Source organism: Macrobrachium nipponense, chromosome 3, assembly GCF_015104395.2.
Source record: "Macrobrachium nipponense isolate FS-2020 chromosome 3, ASM1510439v2, whole genome shotgun sequence".
Classification (NCBI taxonomy): Eukaryota; Metazoa; Arthropoda; class Malacostraca; order Decapoda; family Palaemonidae; genus Macrobrachium; species Macrobrachium nipponense.
Window position 1 is genome coordinate 129372698 of NC_087202.1, and position 10439 is coordinate 129383136.

The window sequence follows — 10439 nt, forward strand, 5'->3', positions numbered from 1 at the left end:
TATTCAAAAGCTCACAGGTTAGAGGAATAATGAGGTTATTGTTTACAGGACCATACTAGACGAGTTCCATCAAAACAGAAGCTAAATATGTTATCTGGGATAATTGAGTGATGAGGAACAGTACTTCAGACATCTTTAGTGGAAGTCAGTCACTGTCGGGTGATGACTGTTTGTTTACCTGTGGGTGTTTTTATGTCACCATACCACCGAGGGCGGTATGATGGCAAATAACTGGCTTGTTCATCTATTAATTTATTTTCTGCTGTAAACAATACCACCATTTTGAAAGGACGGGTGTATTAAGTTGGCAGAAGGAAATATTGAATACCATAAACTGGGGATTATGCAGATGTGGAAGAGACGTTCAGCACAGATATAGATTGAATCTGGTAAGCATTTTTAATTCATTCATAGCTTCGACTACTATTGAAGATAGAAGGCATGACAGCACTCGCTTGTATTACGGGAGTAAGTCTAGTTAACTAATGCGGGCATTATTTTAGTCCATGCAAAGCATATAGCTGTTGGAATTCACTGTAAAGGATAGTTGGAAGATACACACACAACATTTCGAGTAAAAGGACGTGTTCTGCTCAGTTTATATAGTACATACACCAAGGACGAATCAGGTGATAGTATAAATTTAAAGAAGTTAATTTTAATTAAAATCATATTATTGCAATATGAATATCATCATATTCTTAGACGTCAGTCAGGCTGACGGCTTGAAACTCGAAGTGTTGTTTTCCAGTGTTCACTGTTTTGGCTGATGATAAATTATTTTTTTTTTTGTCTTTGAAATGGATTTGGTAATGTTAATGCTGCTGATTTTGTAGAACCTATGAAATCGAAATTGATAATTAAGGTTTGATCAGGGGCTGACCAGCATCCATTTCTCTAATAATATGTATTGACAAATGCTATAGACCGGATGACAGTTAATTCGTCCAGTCTTTAGAATCACGAGTGAGGAGGTCTCCAGGTTTTTGATCAGATTAAATATAACATCAAAATAGAAAGGACGGAGGAGTGGGAACTGCCTTTGACTGCCAAGCAAAGGAAATATCTCCAGAAAATGTCCATGCTTTTTTTGAGTGTGTTCCATCGTTAACGCAGGTTGTTATTTGAATGCCATCTGATGTAGTACACAGTTTCATTTCATTATATTAGGCAGTAAAAATAAACGCTGATAAGTCTTTATTGAAGCAGTGTTTTTTAAAAATGCCATCTACAGGCATTTAGTGTAGGAAATGGCTCACTGCTTCCCAGTCTCTTAGAATCTGTCAGTCTCGTTTAACATGAGCGGGCATTCCAATGAGGGGTGGAGAATGTGTATTTCTGGTGATAAAAGTTCACTCTCGACGTGGTTCGGAAGTCACGTAAAGCCGTTGGTCCCGTTGCTGAATAACCAAGTAAAAAATGCAAACAAACAAACAAATCGTTTAACATGAGGAACTAGTAACAGAATAATGGATCAGTTGCATCGGGCTATATAGAACGGCATTCCAACATTTCTGATGTTATGTTACACGACGCCATTCAGGTGTTTTGAAGAGAGAAATTCAGTGGTTTTCTTGGACCCCAAAGCACACGTAGGGGTTTGTACCTCCTCCCTCACGCGCGGTGCACGGAACGTATAACTTAAGAGTCCCAAACTGCAACCCCTTACATTCCTTTTACTGTACCTCCGTTTTTATTATCTTTCTTCGATCTTACTTTCCTTAACCTTATTCTAATATTTGTTTCATAGTGCCGCTGCTTTTCTAAGGTTTTCCTCCAGTTACGTCTTTCAGACCTTTTACTCTCAGTTCTCCTTTGGGCGCTGAATGACGTCACCATGTATATATAGGTCTCAGCGCTCGGCCTTTGGCCTCAATTGTTTATGATGTTGTTATGCTATTATTGTCCCGAAGCTCATGGTAGTAATTGAGGAATTAGCTGGTATAATTCCTTTGAAGTTTTAGGCCTATTCTATTGTCCCAAAGCTTACGTATATTACTCGAGGGATTAACTGGTTTAATTCGTTTTTAGTTTAGGCCTATCTATTATTATTTGTATCAACATTTCCCCCCCTAATATGAATAATTAATGAAGTTATATTTTTGTTTACAGATGAACCTTCACTCATAGCGCCATTTCGATTCAAGTGGTTTCAGTACATCCATAAAGACAGTTGATACAACTCAGTTTTTATTATTAATAGTATTATTATTGTTATTATGATGATATCGTTCGAGTGATTTGATTACTGAGTAAGAGAGAAAAAATTGTAGTTGGGATTACTGACGCTAAATCCAGATAGAGAATTGAATAAATTAGCCTTTTCTTGTTGACAAGCACATTTCAATTCTATTTTATGTAAATGACAACGAATTTGAAAGACTTCATATGAGATATATATTGGAAAATCATTCGGATTTCCTTCGGTCTTAAATATGATTCTTTGGTCCCTAAAAATATTTGTAAATAAATATTTTTTTAAACATTTCAAAGCTACTATAATTACATTTCAGGCATTTTACAGCACATAGCTATTGTCAGAGCTTTAAAAAAACTAATTATAACGTATTTATTTTAAAATATGGATTGACATATAGGAATATTAACATATATTATATATCTAATAATATCGAAAGCTAAAAATATTCTAGGATAAAATGAAATCTGGCACGCGGTCTATTATTGCAAATTCATTGTTTTTAAGTCATCGGTGTCAGTGAGTCTTTAGGAACCATTTGGCTAAGCGTGTTAGTTAATAAGTAAATTGACTACAGTTTAATTGATATCTTGTTTTGTAGATTAATTAAAAAGTAATTAAGAGCATTTCAAAACGGAACTAGAGATCAGAAATATGTCAATTTCGATTTAGCTGAAATAGATACATTTTTTCTATTCGTGTCGAATAAGTGCCTCTCTACATGACGCAAAGATGACATCATCTATGACAAAACTCGTGAATTTTCGAAGAAATCAGTTTTAGCCTTTCTATTGCTCGTGTGGAGACGAGCTGGTTTATATCGAGTCGGCTTTGTAGTTTGGTAACGAAGGAGGAGGAGGAGGAAAATGCTGTTCAACATTCATGGCAGAAGGGCAGGAGTCGACAATTGAACTCTGTAAGTTTATTATTTTCGCTTACTCGGGGAGTCAGCTTACAACCTACTTTGTTGCTGTATTTGTTGTTGTTCTTGCTGTTGTTGATCTCGTTGGGAGGTTACGACAGCCCTGTGGAAGAGCCTAAAAAGGTCTGAAAAAGGTGTTAGAGATACAGGAATTTCAGGATGGGATATTTATGATTTTTTCATAAGAATGAAATTGTATAATATACATAATGTGCATGTTAAACAGTAAAGAATAAATCATTTCTGATAAAATAGGATATTTTTAATTTTCATTAGTGAAATAACACTTTATTTCGTTTAGTTAAAAGCAAAAAAAAATAATAAATAAATAAAGAAAAATAAAAAATATCATGTTACTCGCTCAAGGTTGGAGACGAGTGCAAAAATGTTAGCATATTAATATGTCTTATCTTGAATATACAATGACCGGGTCAGGAACCTTCTTGTTAAACCCAGATTTCATTCTGAATAGTACTAGGTTTGGCCTACTAATTATATTTTATGTGCTTCTGATTTCTATGTAATACCTGTTTATGAAAGTGTGTCTGGCGATGTACTGTCATGCAAAGTGAACTGTATAGGATATCGACTGGTTTCTGAAGGTAATAATTATATTGTTCCTTGTGAAGGCGTCCTTTCTGCCATTCGATGCTTGGTAGACCCAAGCTACAGAGACCACAGGTCCTAAGAGACCCCCACCATATCTCAGTATTATTATTATTATTATTCAGAAAGTTAGTCGTATGTCTGGCAGAAAGTATAGAAGGCTATTTGTTGTCCTATCCTGGTTATTAGTTTGAACAGAGAATAAACCTTCGTAAATCGACATAGGCCTAATTCCAACGGCATCATCGCCTCCTTCGAGGTACAGATAACGATATCGCTGTCGCACTGACTTGCATTTGACTTCGTGAATAAAAATTTTCAATGTGGAAAGGTCTTCTTCATAAGTAACTGATCTCTTGCTCGAGTCAACTTGATTGAAGTTGGCGAATATAGTTTGTGCATTGAGAAATCCTTTGAAATAGGCCAGGAATGAGTTTTGACTGGAACAACAACTCGGTATAGTAGGCTGTGAGTGTTGACGTTTGTGTAGGCAGAAGTTTTCCCCAGTACCTGGAGAAACTGATGAGTATTGAAAGTGAAAAATGCCTTCCGTTTTCTGAAGGACCTCAACTGGCTGTGTCCTCATGTCTGTAGTGCATTTCTTGACCAGTCCCGTTCTGTGAGATTTAGGGGACGGTGCGGCAAAAAATGACATGGGTTACAAAAACACATGGTAACTAATTGAAAATTTTATTTTAAGGCACTCTTTATACCTGGACTCTTCTCCTATCTGCTGAATGCAAAATCTGCAATAGAAAAGAAGAATAAAATTAAAAATGGCATTTCCATATGCATCCAAAAAATCTGCAACTGCTCTAAAACTATCAGAGATAAGAAGTTAAACTAATCTCTTTTAATAGCTAAAGCGTGTGTCAACAATCTCCTCAAAACAAAATTTGTACATAGGAGAGATAAAGATATTAATTTTGCGTTTAAATTTGTAATAAAAATCTGTTACGTAAATAATGTAATTTCAAATAAAGAAAGAGAAACATTTTCAAAGATTGGTTCTTGGCAAGTTAGTATAGAACTTTTATAGACGAATACAATGAAAAAAAATGTGAAAATCGGATAAAAACTAACGAAGAAGTAGTGGTTTAAAGGACAATAACTTACTTTTGAGAAAATGGCATTTAAAGTTGACACATCCCACGGCGACTAGTATGCTCCTGCAGAGTAGCCCTTATCCACCTTCAACTTCCTTCTAGCTTTTTTCTTTATTGGTTCATCCATCCTCTGGTCTTGAGTCTGCAAGCACTTGAGTAAATATTCAGTAAAAGGAAGGCCAAGCAATTCATTCAAATTACTTTCTTCATGCCCCATGTTGTGGTTAGAACAGCTTGGGCGGCCGCAAAATCTACATACCTCATTTTTACATTTTTGTGTTTGGGACACATACGCCAAACTCTGCTGTGAACATTGGGGTTTTGCGTTTTCTCACGCAGGCATCTCACAACGTCATGTGCAGAACCATAAGGGCCTTGTCCATTATTCATGTCTCTGATAGTTTTAAAAGCCTTCGTATCCCCATCAGAGATGAACCGAACGTATCGAAAACCTCTGCCTTCTGACCTTTCCCATAACTTTTCTGCAGCAGTTGGTTCCATACTCCCAGAAGTACCTTTATGATTTATGTCGCACTCGGGGGCATGCTTGCCATACCAACGATTATACTTCTCCTGTGTCCATTCCTTATTCTTCACAAGATTTTGCTTCTTAGTACAAGGTTCACACTCGGAACAAAGTGTTATATAATCGATAACACGGCCAACATGTCCCTCAATAACGGCACCAAAAAAGTACCTGGAAGTCTGGCCTCTCTTGTGCCAAGAGCCATCATAAGATGCATCTATATTCACTACCCCATCCTCTCCCACACGTTCTGGATAATTAGTTCTATAATATTCAACTGTTGCCTTTCTACTTTTTTCTAGGGCTTCTTGCACCTTCACCTTTGCCATTTTGTTCACAAGATCTGCATAACGTTTATACACTTTACAACTCACAACCCTCAAAAATAAATAACTGCAAACTCTCCTAAATAATGAATAACCAAAACCAAAATGCATCATAATATATACAAGAATTGTTGTCATAACATGAACACCTTTAGTTTTCACAGACTGGTAGTTTTCAGCATTATTATCAAAAACAGTAAATTTACACTTTGTACAAAACATTCTTACTCGAGTGTCCAAATGTCTTTTCACAACAACCGCCTTCACACTTTTTTCAAAGCACACAGAGCAGGCTACATTATCTGCAATATCTACTAAATTACTTCTCCTCAAGAATACAGTTTCAATATTTTCTACTTCTTTTTCTGTTTTTTGAATACCGATCTTTCTACGCATTGCACTGGTGAGGGTTTGTGTTGGAGCACGAGTGGTGGAGGGAGGCGGTGGTGGTGTGGTGGCGGTCGCATGGCTCGTAGATGGCTGGGGAGGATCAGCTGTTGGTGGTGGAGGTAGAATGGCCGACCCTCCTCGCTCTTCCAGTTTCCTCCTTTTCATCTCTCTCGCCTTTCCCAGCTGCTTCGGCCATCCTCTTGATGTAGCCTTTCTTCCTGGCATTGCAGAACGATTTGCAGTGTAGAGAATCCAGATATATATAAAAAATCGTCGATGAACGGTGGCAGTAGCAGGCGACACACGAGAAACTTAAAGAGAGCAGACGATACAGACAAACGTACACTACGAAAGCCTTAGAAGCACTGACTTAATCCTCCTGACCTCCTCCTCCTCTCGGACCTCTCCTCTCTCTCCTCTCCTCTCCTCTCGCTCTCGCAGTCGGCCCCCTGGCCAAAACGATCTTTCATCTTTGGATGATCGGAATGCTGGGGGATGAGTAAAATGGCCTTTGCTGATGTACAGTCCTGTTCAAGTGCAGGATTGTCATCAGTTTATCATTTTCATTTCATTTCTCATTTTTCCATCTAGTCATACTTTCATTTCAGCGCTGAATGATCTTATAGGTCCCAGTGCTTGGGCTATGCCCTAAATTCCATAATCCACCCATCCGTCCTCTTGCAGTCTCGCTAATCTTCCACCACTTACCCTATACGCAGTGGACGAGTTGCTAAACATTATTTTTATTCATAATATATGTATACGTATATAATTCCTTGTATATTAATATTATACGCTGTATAACCTAATAATAGGGAAATAAGAGTGTGATTGTCAAAATAACTTATTTTAGCAAAATATTGTTGAAAATAGTTAGAATCAATATATCGCCATGAAACTCCGGGAGTTGGTTGCCTTGACCATGAAGTATTCGATGGTTGATTCACTAAAAATCGACTTTTTTCAAAATATTTTGTCATTTTTGACAGAGGGTCCCCTTAGATGAACAATGAGGGAAATGATCTCTGTTGAAACTGTTCTGTTTCCTCGCTGTACTGCCCGTACAGCCCTCCTTATAAGGGATCAAGAGGCAGGTGACCGAATGAGTCATCCAATGTGAACATTGATGTAAATCCTAGGCCGACTTGGTTGTTGTTTTATGAAGAGCACGGGAAGCTTTCAACAAAAGAAAATACTTAAGGTTAAGTCATTAGTATTGATCAGAATAAGATATTTGTTCTAGAAAATTCCTGCACCATGGACTTGCATTTTTTTGAAGTTGAATAGTAAATCAGTGGCCTTAGCAGTAATCAAAATAACATGAACCTGATATTCAGGGCGAACAAATGACTGGCGAATTTTTGAGTTGTATAAGAAAAATGGTCAGGAAATTTCTCAATCATTAGTTGCCAATATAAGTTGGCAAGAAACCTCTTGAGGGGTATTCCCAAGTGACCAGGTCCAGCCACTGAATAGGGGGGAAATTTCACGTAGCTGATACCTTATTCTTTAGGAGGGCGGCTGACTCTGCATAAAATGTTCTCTTAAAAAAAAAAAAAACAAAAAAAAAAAAAAAACTACTAACTAAGTAGCCGCTTAAGAAGCAAGACCGTGCCTGCATTATTTGGCTCAATCTTCAGTCATACACACACTAAACTGTATAATGAATCATTCAGCAGGACAAATAAAAGATGAAAGCTATGAATTTGGCTGAAGACATATGATCTTTTGTAATATTATGTGGACAGTGGTTTGCAGTTGTTTGGAAAATAATTAATGATTTATTATCTATTTTCTTCAGTTGTTGTCTTAAAGATTTTTTAAAATGTCTTTTATTCATTGTTCATTAGGTATTTAGGTATGCATTACATATTTTATACTAAAAACCAAAATAAATAAATATAAAAGAAGTAAAACTATCACTTGAACCACATATGCAAATTATTTCTTGCCATATAAAGTTAAGCGTTTTTATAGCTACCTAAAACTGGCCAAAAAGAAACTTGTAATTGTTAGAAGTTTGCAAATTATTTGCTTTTCAGAACAGAGAGTTCTTCCAGAGAACTTAATCACAATGTTTGAAGCCATCCTATGAGTAATCTTCAACATAACCCAGAGGGCATAATTGACCATAATCTATTTATCTCAGTGTCCCCAAGGTGCTGTTCCAGTAACTTATGACATTCCCCGAAACCAACTAGGACCAACTGTCGAGGGATACACCTGTAGCGCAAATTCCTGGATTCTGCAACAGCTTCAGATGGGAAAGACAGGTACTATTTATATTTCATTTTAATGCAGGAGGAAAGAAAGAGGCCTTTCTGATTATTCTTGCATCCAACAAACATTGCTTCAGTAAAGAATTGTTGCATTACTATAGACGGATGTTATTAGGAACGAATGCGTCAAACAGTTCACTTTGTGTAACTTCCTCTTAAGCTGATTCCTGATACCAACAGCCCACCGCTTGTCACTATAAACCTGAGTTCATCTAAAGCAGTGGTTCTTCAACTGGATGGCGTCAGCAATTTCAAGCCCTACGGAAAAATGAATAATTATCCAATTATATTTGCTATTCTCTTCACAAGAGTGAGGAACTAATATTTAAAAGTTTATGAGAAAAATGCAAACGTCTCGCTTTAGGACGTTTGTTTCCTAACGTCTACTACTCTAGGTAGACTCGCTGGGCTTGCCATGTTTTGTAATTATGTACGCACCTCCTTATCTCCTCTCTTTCTCTTTCCTTTCTCATTTATCTTTAAATCTGGGAGTGAATTTTACTCATACCAGGTGCAATGAGGGACCAACTCTTAGAGGGGACGTAGTGATAAAGAGTTTAAGAACCACTGATCTGAAGAAAGCAGGACTTTTCTCTTCTGAAATCAGCATAATCTAATTTGCCGTATTCACCTTTTGTAGATTTATGTAACTGCACATAATGCAATATAGGATATACAAAAGTAGGGTAATCAGCTGATTCCCTTTCATGATATGAAATATTTTCTAAATGTGAAATGCATATTTCACAGTTCATCAATAAACCTATTTATCTTTAGGTTGTCGTATGGTTTTGCATGAGGGGAAGGACGTCTGGTATGACAATGCTCCTGACTACACGGCAGTCTCCAATCCCTACCACGAAGCTTTCCGAAACTGCTTCAGCAATGGTTGCTCGGCTGTAGCCTGCAATGGAACCATGAGTGAGTAAGCCTCGGCGAACCTTTTTAATTGTTAGAATGGTTGATCATTTTTTCTTCACCTTCGTTTTACCCTTCAATAACATATCTTCAAACAGAAATTGGTTATTTCCTAATTCATTCTTTTATTCTTTTTTATTTAGTGAATACTCTGTGTGAAGAGTCATTTTGTACCTTGAATCAATGCCCGTAATGTTTACCCATTATTTTAACTTTTCCTGAATATTGCCTCCATTTCATATTTTCCTGAATATTGCCTCCATTCTTCTTTTTCTCCCACAGATTTGTGCTGGCTGAAAATATAAACAGTAGAAGAAACGGGACAGAGTTTTGTGAATGAGAGCAACAGAAATTACTGGAAAACTGTCTGTCAGTAAAAGCCACAGCAGACTTCCCTAGTTGAGGAGGCAGTTAACTTGCAATACCATTCTGTTGTTTTACAGATATAATTTCTTCGAAGTGAGGCGCAATTTACTAATCATATACACGTAAATTAATACTGAGAATTAATTACCTAGTATATTTGTACACTGCAAAACTCCAGTAATATAACGTTGATGACTAGCTTATTCGAAGATGATTCTTGATACATTCTCTGTGGAGTATTATGAATTGATCTTGTGCACTGCAATATGTATGAAAGTGAAACGTGCACAGAGCACCCAGCCAGCACAACAACTTCAAATCACTTCGAAGTACTTAACCTTGCCTGTGGAACATCACTCGTTTTACTTGCCGCTTTTCACCCTTCATCTGTTCAGTGTATGAATATATTATAAGTAATATATATATCATATATATATATATATATATTATATATATGTATATATATTTCTGAATATTTAACTGAGACATTTACAAGTGTCAGGTTTTGTGTTATAAATTTTGATTCCGAAAATCAATAGATAGTTGTAATATGAGCAGTCATATAGTAGGTGCGAGTATCAAAAGTGGTTATGGTATTTAACCATTTTGTATCCTTTCTTCCTTTCTTCCTTTCTTCCTATACCTTCTTTACTTCCATTTCCATCTCTCTAGAGGACACCTGCAGATGAGAGTACAGAACCTGCAGTTACCAATAACTATCAATGACATCATTGTGTGAGGGAAAACTATTTTCCATGAAAACTGAATTTAACAGCATTTGCTATCTAACTTTCAGCTTTGAC

General features: G+C 36.7%; 1 long non-coding RNA gene across 1 annotated transcript in view; it reads left to right on the top strand.

Moving 5' to 3' along the window:
- LOC135222289 (uncharacterized) overlaps positions 1-10024 on the top strand; it is a 12654-nt gene extending 2630 nt beyond the window's left edge. Inside the window, exons 2-4 of the long non-coding RNA XR_010316263.1 lie at positions 8223-8346; positions 9130-9273; positions 9553-10024. This is a non-coding gene — a long non-coding RNA (uncharacterized LOC135222289). The remainder of the gene's footprint in view (positions 1-8222; positions 8347-9129; positions 9274-9552) is intronic.
- Positions 10025-10439: the final 415 nt, after the last annotated feature.